Raw genomic sequence first — 11,544 nt, 5'->3', positions numbered from 1 at the left:
ATGAACAGGTTACTCTGACACAGTTTCACAGTGAAAGAGAGGGCTAAGGGATGGCCTGACTGATAGCAGCCAGGCAGCCTCGATTGCCTGTCTTGTTAGACCTTTATTGGAATTTTTATCTTTAGATACAATCAATAAGGTGAGTAATCTTGGGAGGACACATGTGTTTACATTGTCCTCTAGGCAAGGCATAGGGATTAAGCATAAGGATTCCAGTAAACACCCGGGGGTCTGCAATGCACAGACTTGTTTGGAAAGGTCAAGGAATAATTAGGGGCGCCGCCTTCGACACTCCCCTAAGTCTTCCCTAAGTCGGAATTCCAATAAACAGGGCAGGCGGCCTCCCACATACTTCCCTTTTCTCAGAATGTCCTCCTCACAACTTTCCAACCAAATCTCTTGTGCTCCCCAACAATTTTGTGATTTGATGTTAGTGTGCTGGGAATTTTATGCTACCTACAATGAAGATGGAATCCATAGAGCTAATGAATGGTTTTCAGGTAAAAGTTAGATATATGTGGTGTTGTTTTTTTTTAAATCATGCTATAATGAATTACTGTCAGGTCAGAAAACTTTCAAAAACTTTTTATTTGTATATAATAATTCTTCAAATTAGTGTTTTGGATGTATATCTATTTTAAATGAAAAAGAGCTATTATAATCCTTAAAAATATACTTTAACATATATAATACATAAATACAAAACATATAATGTATATGTAAAATTTCACTTGATTCTTACATTATTTTACCTTTATTTTTAAATGAGTAAAATTTAGAATGCTATCTGAGTTGCTCAAGTAAAAAGTGGTAGAGCAAGAGGTTTTTTTTTTCCTTTGTTTTATATATTGTGCATTCATGTACTTTTTTAAAAAAAATTTAAGACATTTTTTACAGCAGCTTTAGCTTCAAAAAAACATCAAGGAAAGGCACAGACATTTCCTATTTACCACTTGTCCCCACAAATTCATAGCCTGTCCCCTTACCGCCCCCCCCAGAGGGTTTCATTTATTACAATTGATGAACCTACATTGACACATCATAATCACGCAAAGTCCATAGTTTACCTGGAGGTTCACTTTTGCTGTTGCATATTTGTGGCATGAATCCATCCTTACAGTATCTTGTTACAGAGTATACTTCCTGTCCTGATAATGCTCTGTGCTCTGCTTATTAGTCACTTCATCACCTCCACCCCCACAAACCATGGAAACCACTGATTTTTCACTGTATCCAGAGTTTTGCCTTTTCCAGGAAGCCATAGTAGATGCAAGCATACAACATACAGCCTTTCAGATTGGCTTCTTTCACTTAATAACATGCATTTCATGTTCCTCTATGTCTTTGCATGACTTGATAGCTCATTTCTTTTTATCACTGAGTAATATCTTCCACTACCTGGATATGTCACAGTTGCTGGATTCACCTGACGAAGAACATCTTTGTTGCTTCCAAGCTTTGGAAATTACAGATAAAACTGCTCTAAACATGTGTGTGCAGGTGTTTGGGTGGACATAAGTTTTCAATTCCTTTGGATAAATACTAAGGAGCACGATTGCTGGGTTGCATGGAAAGAATAGGGTTAGTTTTGTAAAAAACTGCCAATCTTTCCCAAAGTGGCTGTACTGTTACGCAGTCTCAGCAGCAATGAATGAGAAGGCCGGTTTCTCCACATCCTTGCCAGCATTTAGTGTTATTGTCTGTTGCAGCCATGTTAATGTATGTGCAGTGATACCTTGTTTCAATATGCATTTCCCCGATGACACAATGTAGAGCATCTTTTCAGTTGATCATTTGCCATCTGTATATCTTCTTTGGTAAGATATCTGTTAAAGTCTTTGGCCCATTTTTTTAAATTAGGTTGTTTGTTTTCTCATCATTGTGTTTTAAGAGTTCTTTGCATATTTTAGATAATAGTCCTTTATCAGATATATTTTTTTGAAAATATTTTCTCCCAGATTGTGGCTTGTCTTCCCACTCTCCTGACATTGTCTTTCTACAGAGTAGCAATGTTTAACTTCAACAAGTCCAGCTTATCTGTTATCCAGTACCTTAAATAAGACATCAGTGACATATAGTGAAGTTGCATCATAGTTATATTTTACTTATAAAAATTGAATTGAATATTTCACACACACGTGCAATAAAGAAAAATATCCTCTAAATGGTGCAGGCTGTTTTACCCAACATTCCACTCCATGAACAAATGTTCCAGCCCAGCTTGTGTGGCTCAGTGATTGAGCATCGATCTATAGACCAGGAGATCATGGCTTAATTCTCTGTAGGGGGCGTGCAGGAGGTAGCCTATCAATGACTCTCTCTCATCATTGACGTATCTCTCTCTCTCTCTCTCTCTCTCTCTCTCTCTCTCTCTCTTTCCTCCCCCCTCTCTTCCTCTCTTTTCCTCTCTGAAATCAATAAAAATATAAATAAATGAATAAACCAACAAATGAACAAATGTTCCAGAATTACCTCAAAAAGCTAGAATGTAAAGTCACTTTTCCATTACTTTGCCTCAGATCCCATATATGTCAGACCGTGTCAACTGATCACCATTCTGAGTGCTTTTCTAGTACTCATTTTTGACAATATGACTCCTAAATACAACCCAACTACTTTCTCTTGTGTTCAACTTGAAGAAATCACAATATAATCTGATAATTGAATATGCACCTTCAACTGCATAACTTAAACTTAATGAGAGGAATTGTCTAGAAATTTTCAAGGATAATATTGGGGATCCCTCCTGAAACCCAGGCATGTGCTCTTTATCAGAATCAAGCCTGGGACCTTTCAGTCCTCAGGCCAATGCTGTATCCACTGAGCCAAGCTGGGTAGGGCATTTTTGTGGGGTTTTTTACTTTATGATTTTACTGTAGAAAACCAGCATAACTACCAATCTATAAACTGTTAGAGGATATATGCTGCAAATAATGTATAAGGTATGATAATAAAATAAACTCAATTTATTTTTTGGCAAACCTATTTGGACATTTATGACAAGTGTGAACTAGTTTCTTAAAAGCTGGCACCTGTTCTCTTATTTCAAAATTCATATATATCCAGATATTTTCTAATTTTTTATTTCTCAATATCCTTTGAAGCTTGCTCAACTCGTTTAAATTCAATTAATCTTGGCATGTGGCCATTCTTAGCAAGTAGACTTGGTTTCTAGTAATAGTCGAAATTCATCTTATGCAAGTGTGAAACACTTAAATTGGAAAAGTATTTTAAGACAAAATGTGTTGTGCCTCTAAATTAACAAGACAGCTTCACTCCCATGGCTCCTAATCTAGCTCTAAGAGCAAGTCACAGGGATGAACATCAAAATGCTGATGGTAATTTCATTAAAATTATAAAATAAATATGATGACCACTTTGAAGAAAACACATATTTGGATATGATAGTTCTAATATATTTGCTTAAATTTTCTCTTTCTGCTAGCCAAATCTGTCTTAATTTGTAAAAGTTTTAGCTTCTTACAAAAGAGGAAGTGTGAAAGAACTTCACACCTTCACCTGCATGCTCTTTCTAAGCTCTTGAAAATAGGGCAATTATATTCTTCTTAGTACTATTCCATTTAAAAAAAAAGAAAAAAACAACCCTTAGTTTAGTAATTACTTATTAACTTCCTTCCTTCCTTCCTTCCTTCCTTCCTTCCTTCCTTCCTTCCTTCCTTCCTTCCTTTCGGTAGCTTTTCAAAAGACATATCACAATGTTTCCTCAAGCATCAGCTTTGTGGAGAATGTCCACTGGGCATTCCTGGACTTGTCAATAAATCTTGGCATATAAAATCAGGATAGATTTATAGAGAATGAGACTGGGATAAGGTGAAGTGAGTGGGGTGCATACTGCAGGCACAATGTTTAAGGAGACGAAATCATTTAGTAATCAAGATAAATTGTGTTGGAAAGCAAATTAAAGCTAATGCAAAAAGTCCATGATGTACAAATTATGAAACATTTAAATAAAAACGGATATTTGTTTCTTTGTTCCTTTGTAATTTGTCTGGAATTCCTGGACTAGATATATGTTCTGTCTCCCTTGGGTGGGTTTATGAGGATGGACAATGATGTGAGAACAAATTAAATTAATACAGGCTGTAGTATAGTGTCATATTTTTGATTCTAGAACTTCCATTAACTTTATCCAATTGGTTTTAAACACGGGAGAATATTTTGATAAGTGCATATCAGGGAGAACATTCCCTCAGGCTCCATTTCTTTTTCACAGCTGCCTTTTACCTTTTGCTACCAAACACTGGCAGAAAGTCATGTTTTTAACTCCCCAAAGGTTATAATCGGTGGTATTCACCACCACCCTGTATTATATTACATAATGGAGAGTCAGACAGTATTGTTGGTAGAAATCAACTTGAATGTCGTTTAGACAAAACTGTTATCATTTTTATAGATTGATATATTGTCTTGGAATAATGTGAAAGTACATAAACGACAGACATAATGAGAAAGCATAAATATCAAGAGATAAATACTATAGTGCGCCATTCTAAATAGAAAAGTTTGCCTGTTCTTCGATATTTAACTAAGTTTGCTGTTTATTCAGCACATGAGCTGATTCCCATTATTTATAATTCAAGTATTTGTGTCGACTGTGAATCTTGTTTTGGCTGTTTAGTCTAAAATGGTTTTCCTTGTTATTTCTTGTATACTGTATGCAACCTAGATTAGCATAATCACTGTGATTAACATTAATTGAGGAGCAGAAATGAAAATGGTTTCTGAGAATAGTTCGGCTGATATGTACAGTGGTAAAATTTTGTTTTACATGAATACTCAAATTATAATATTTGACTTTAACTCTAAAACCTCTGAAGCATTAAGTGGGAGAATAAAATTTTGGACATAGTGCAAACTCGATCACTAAGTCTGTAATGTGTTGCGGAAGTGAAGGGAACCAGGTTTGCTAAAGTAATTGTGAAATATATTAGCTCCATAAGCTTCTGAGGTGGTCCATTCTACGCTAGTACAATGTAAAAATTTTTAAAAATAAAAACAAATGAATAAACTTTGAGGCATAGATGAATATACAAATATATGCTAGACAGATATGTCGATGTGATCTATAAGGGAATATACATATCTATATTAAGATATTTACTGGGAGGCACTATAATATGGTTGTTAAAGTGTAGAATTTATAATCATGCTAAGACATGAGTCAACCCTTTCTTTGTCAGCTATGTAACTGTAAGTTTCTGACTGTCGCCAAAGCTCACTTTTCTTCATTTGTGAAATGTGGATAATAATTTAACTTAGCTAGTAGGGTGGTTGAAAGTCTTCAATGAAATTCTATAGGCAAGATTTTTGGCATGTTAGACAAATGATAAATGTTTTCTAAATATCATCTATGCTCTATCACTTCTCTGATTTTTTTCTCTGTTTTATTGCTTAATGTCACATTCTTGTTCACATTTCTGCATTTTATTTCATATGGTTTACACTAATAGATTTCACTGTTTGTAATGTTACTGACTTTCATAAATTTACATTCCTTTTCATTTCTGTTGAGAGGTTCTGAAATTCTCTATAGGTTTTGCTTTTTATGTATCTGTACATATTGTGCCATTTCTACTCCAAAATTACTGCAACAAGAGCCAGGTTTTTCTTTGGAAGCATTAAAGTATAGTGTCTGTTAAATGAAAACTGGCCTCCCATTGTATATTTTAAGCCAGTTTAAGTTAGATAAGGTTACCTCAAAAATTCAAAGGGTATCTGCATTTCAAAATATCAATTTTGGAAGGGTAGGAAATGCAGCTCAGTATTAACTACTAAATACATATACATATACATATATAATATATAATTTATATAATAACATATAAATTTATGTCATTTAAATAAATAAAAACAATATAAATACATATTTCACAAGCTTAAAAATCAAAATAGGTAAGTAAAAATATCTGATGGTTGTTTTTTTTTTTTTTTTGATAATCAGGTATCTTCTGTGACAGAAATAAAGAAAGAGAAGGAAACTTGTCAAACTACTTATCATATAGGAAGTTACAATAAACTTCAGTATTGTGACTATGGATGAGATCATTCTTCCTCTGTTACCGATCACTAGTAAAATTAGCTAGGCTTACAAACATCCCCTAACCATTGTCTTTTAAGACTATATTATCAGGCACACATTTAATTACAATGAAACATTAACAAAAAACAAGGTGCCATTAAAAATATTTCTTTCTTCTCTACAACAATTAGTCTTAAGGAGAAAAGTTGATAGTGTTGGTTTAGCTATGTAGCGGTATCCAAGGAAACCAGGCTTTTCCCATCTTACTACTCTGTGATTCTTTAAATTTTAGCCTTTTAGTCTTAAGTTTGTTGCCTCATGGTTGCAATAAGGCTGTTGCAGCTCCAGTTACCAAGACTTCATTCTAAGGCAGGGGTGCAAGCCATGGAAGTAAGACAACTCCTCATGCAGCTTTCTTGTTTGTGAAGTTATTTTTGAACAAAGATCATTAGCAGAATGCTCCTTTAATGAGAAATAAAAAAAATAAAAAAATGACCACTCCTTAAACAAGTTTTAGGCTCCCTTTCTCTGAAATAAAAGGATATCTGCTTGAATATGCCAGAAGGCTTTGTAGAGTCAAGGCTCTGTTAGCCTGGCAGTGGTATGTGAGCAATTATTGTGCCTGCCAGATAGGCCTACACAAACACACGTACAGACACACACATTCACACGTAAACTGTCATCTGCCTTCACACTAACTTTCTATATTTTTTCCTATTTTTTTTTCATTTGGCTCTAAAAAATGTTATAAACTGTTAGAAAACATTAGAGTACTAATAAATCCCAGTTAATGCTTTTTTGATCAAAGGTATTTCTGAAACTAAGGTTCTATTGAAGATCAAGGTCTTAAGTATTCGGTTTTAAATACAGTTACCTCAAAAAAGAGGTAACTGTTATATCTCTTCATATCCCATAAATAATTAAGGAAAATGAAGAGCAAAGAGAAAATGCACGGTAGGAAATGAGGTGGTGAATACTTCAAATGCATGTCAAACATGCTAATCTCTTCTTAAATGTTGGTCATGATGTTGGCTTTAAGCTTCTTAGGAACCAATAGGAAGAGGAAAATCAACCAAGTCAAAATATTCACAGTATCCCTAAGGCAGAAATGAAGTTCTGACCCACAGTAAATGCAACAAAAAGTATATGTTATTCTTTTATCATGATTCTGATAAAAAGAATAACATATAACCCAGTGAATCATAGTTTCACTAACATCTTTATAGCTAACATTGCTGCATTTCTCAGGGGCAATTTCTTATTAGTTTGAGTGCTTTCAATGAGAACAATAACAAACCACCTAAATCTAATTCAGTAAACACGATTTTTGGTCAAGGGCCATAGACCCGGCATATCCTGAAATAAGAAGGATAAGAGAACAACATGTAATAAATCTACTTTTTCCTTTCTCCTTTGCAAATTCATCTCCATAAATGAAAGTAACAGACAAAGGAAATGTACAAGTAAATCTATCCTGCCCCATGGCTGACAACACATTTGTCACTTTGGGTTACTTTATTATTTCTAAACTTCTCCAACTCTTAACAAGCTAATATTTTTTTCCTTATGTTTGTGCTGGTGGGATTTCAGAAACTACTAAACAACACTGTAAAAATTTTGAGGATGAAGAGATACCATAAAGATTCAAAGATTTTTCAGAAGAAACTAGGGTTACCAGTTAACTTATTTTATTTTAAATATACTTTCTTATAAATATTTTCTAAAAATAAATCAGAGATTTTAGTCATGAAAACTTTGCTGAGCAACAGTGTGTTAAAAGATTCCCTTTGACCCTGACCATTGACTTTTATATTTATAAGTAATTAAATATTTAGGGAGTTAATTCATTTCAACCATTAATTTTCATCTGAGGTTAAGTGGTTTGTCTGTTTGACTTCATTTCAAATTACCAAGACCTGAACTTAGGCATCATTTGGCAAAAGATAAAAATCTCAAGGGTCCAGGAGCCCCAATTATTAATCTCTCCTGTGGAGGTGACCAATCAGGCTGCATAAAGAACATCTTTTTAATACAACTTTTGAACCTTCCATGACACATGCAAAGTCAAAAATAGATATAACTTATAAGATTCAGGAAATATGTTATTTTGTTTTTAAAATAACATTTTTATATAATAAATGTATCCAAACTTTATAATTGATCTCTAAGTTTGTTTGTTTTTTATTTATAAAGATAGTTCTTTTGGAAAATGTCATTATTTGTTCAATTTACAATAAAAATAACTCAGCTTTTTGACTAAATCATTGTCAGAACATCTATTGCTTGTCTCCTAATTCACCTTGGAAACACTAAAACATCTTAGAACACTTAAGATAAAAACTACTATTTAGTTACCTAAGCAAATTAGAAAAGTGAATAAAGAAATGCATATTCATTGCAAAGGGTCACCCAAATTGCAGATGCAGCTAATTAACCTCCTGAGCAAGGAATTGGTTGATTGCAGGGGTAACTAGTGAAACAGAAAAAAAGAAAGGATGGTAAAGTTTTATTGAAAGTTTAATCTCAAATTTATGAGTTTTCCAACTACATTGCAATATAATTAAAAGTATCAACAATTAAGCTGGCTAACATTTGGCTTTCATGGCAACTGCCTATTTTGTAACGATAAAGGAAAAATGCTGGTAAGAAAAACCTGAAGTTTTTCATGTATTTTCTTTCTTTAAAATAATCAAAATGTTTCTCTATACCTAAGTCTAACAAAAGTTGATAAGAAGATAAAATATGATGTCTGGGTCAGTGCATATACCACCATTGCGAAGAATGAAGACCCAATAGACAAAACATATTTCTCCCTCATCCCAATCTTCCATACTTAATTATTTACATTTTTAATGGAAATAACAATATAGGGCATACCAGAAAGAACATAGGTCTCTAAATTATCATCTATTCCCTTTCCTTCTAGGAATTCAAAAATGAAATGATTTAAAAATTGATTTTAAGCAAACATAGAAACAAGATTAATTCAGGGTTTTTAAGTAAGAGTAAAGCCTACTAAAAACATGTAAAATAGGGGGAAAAACTGAACTGGAGGAAGTAAGGTGAATTGGTGGCAGCTCTCAGGAAAGCAAGACACACTTCCCGAAGTTGAAGGCATGATCATGAAGTGTAAATATGAATCTCTGGATAACAACAGTGGTGGTGCCCTGGCCAGCATGCTCAGTAGTTAAAGGGCCAGCCCATGCCCTGAAGGGTCTCAGGTTTGATTCCTAGTCAAGGGTATGTACCTGGGTCTCAGGGTCTCAGGTCCAAGCCCTGGCCCTGTTTTGGGGGCATGTAGAGGCAACCAAATGATGTACCTCTCTCACATTGAGGTCTCTCTCTCTCTCTCTCTCTCTCTCTCCCTCTCTCTCCTATTCTCTCTTCTGTCTCTACCCCCCCCTCCCTCCCTTCGTTCCACAACAAACATAATAATAATAGTGGTGGAAATTGAGGTGGAGAGGGCAAGCAGGAAAAGCGCTCCAGGGCCCAAAATAATAGGATAAGAGGATGGAAAGCTACACAAAGTTTAATGACTTTCCATTGTAAGGTGTTTCTTTCACAACCAAATGAAAGAATCTTTGTTTTGTCAAGCCTAGAGGATAACTCTTGTGTCTACTTTCTATACAATCCGTGGAATTCTTCTGCAAAGGTCTAGTCTAGGAGAAGGCAACTTATTAAATGAAGGGTAATGGGAAAAGGAGCAAATGCCAAAAAAAAACAACAGTAAGTATAGAAGATGCCCAAAGGAGGTTCAATATAAGCAGGTGTTTGGTACCCAGATCAAAAAAAAACAACACTATAAGTTATATAATTTAACGATAGCATATTTAAAGTATAGAAGTATATGTGAAGATTCAACTCATGATACCTTTCAGGAAAAATAAAATAAAACTTAAAAACTATTTTATTAGGTCATGTGTGGAAAAAAGTTGACCTGCAATGGTCAACATTGAGACACATCATCCTATATAATAAAAGGCTAATATGCAAATTGTCCCCTTGACCATTAGTTAGACCAGGAGTTCAACCAAGAGTTTGACCAGGGGGCTGGGCTGACCAGCCAACTGCCCATGGCCCTTCCCCCTGGCTGGCCCTGCCCCCAATCACCCCCTCACCCTGATCAGGGGAGGGGCCGGCCTGCCAACCACCTGCAGCGCCCCCCCAACCCCCCCGGCTGGCCTGGCCAGATCAACCTTGATAGGGGCGGGCTGGCTGGACCCCACCAGTGCACAAATTTGTGCACTGGGCCTCTAGTAATAAAATAAATAAATTTAAAGGTAAAATTTCTTTAAAGAGGAGGTTATGGCTAACCTCATTTTCTTATAGCAAAATCCAACCAATGAAAATGAGGAAGAAATATCTGTGATACTTAAAGAGAAAGAATATGTACCAAGATTTTATATCTAGCCAAAATAAAGACTACTGAAAACAGTTTTGACAATGCTCGAATCCAAACTAAATCACATTGAGATACCACTTTCACTTTTTATACTGTCAAAAATCCTAAAGTGTATCACCATACTCCTAAACTAGGAGATAACTTTTATACACTGAATGTAGGAGGATAAATTGGTGTAATTTCTGTGGAAGTTACTTTAGCAAAATTAATAAAGGCTGCAAATACATATCTACCTTAATCAAATAATTCTAATTCTAGGAATACATTCTATCAATATACTTCTATGAAAATTATGCATGAAATGATTATTTACTGAACCTTATTTGTTATAACAAATAATGAGAAAAATCATCTGGCTGGTGTGCCTCAATGGTTGAGAGTTGGCCCATGAACCACGAGGTCATGGTTCGATTCCTAGTCAAAGCACATGCCTGGGTTGTGGGCTCTATCTCTAGTAGGGGGCATGCAGGCGGCAGCCAATTAATGTTTCTCTCTCATCTCTCTCACTGATGTTTCTATCTCTCTATCCCTCTTCCTTCCTCTCTCTAAAATTAATAAAAAGTTATATTTACAAAATGATGAGAAATACAACATGTTTATCAAAATAAAACTACATGAACAAATTGTGGTTCATCTACAGCAGGGGTCCTCAAACTACGGCCCGTGGGCCACATGCAAATACAAATATTTTATTTGTTCCCATTTTGTTTTTTTACTTCAAAATATGTGCAGTGTGCATAGGAATTTGTTCATAGTTTTTTTAAAAAAACTATAGTTCGGCCCTCCAACGGTCTGAGAAACAGTGAACTGGCTCCCTGTTTAAAAAGTTTGAGGACCCCTGATCTACAGAATGGAATACTATATAGCTATGAAAAACGAATGGGGGCACTCTCCATGTACTAATATAGAAGGGTTGATAAGATGTATTCAGTGGGAAAAAGGCAGAGTACAGAATAGTATCAATTTATTTAATATTTTGCATAAAAATATAGACTTCTGTATTAATATTTGCTGCATAAATATAAAGAAGCTTAATAATAACCATTACTATACTTTTAGGGGAAGTAGCAAGGAAGTGGGCAGATATAGAATAGAGATGAGA

General features: G+C 34.8%; 1 pseudogene; it reads left to right on the top strand.

The window, feature by feature from the left end:
* Positions 1–4,869: 4,869 nt before the first annotated feature.
* Positions 4,870–4,995, top strand: LOC132224409 (small nucleolar RNA SNORA66; annotated as a pseudogene).
* The last annotated feature ends 6,549 nt before the right edge of the window (positions 4,996–11,544 follow it).

This window comes from Myotis daubentonii, chromosome 1 (genome assembly GCF_963259705.1).
Source record: "Myotis daubentonii chromosome 1, mMyoDau2.1, whole genome shotgun sequence".
Classification (NCBI taxonomy): domain Eukaryota; kingdom Metazoa; phylum Chordata; class Mammalia; order Chiroptera; family Vespertilionidae; genus Myotis; species Myotis daubentonii.
The sequence above is the reverse complement of the archived record's forward strand: the minus strand, read 5'-3'. Positions and strand labels throughout refer to the sequence as shown.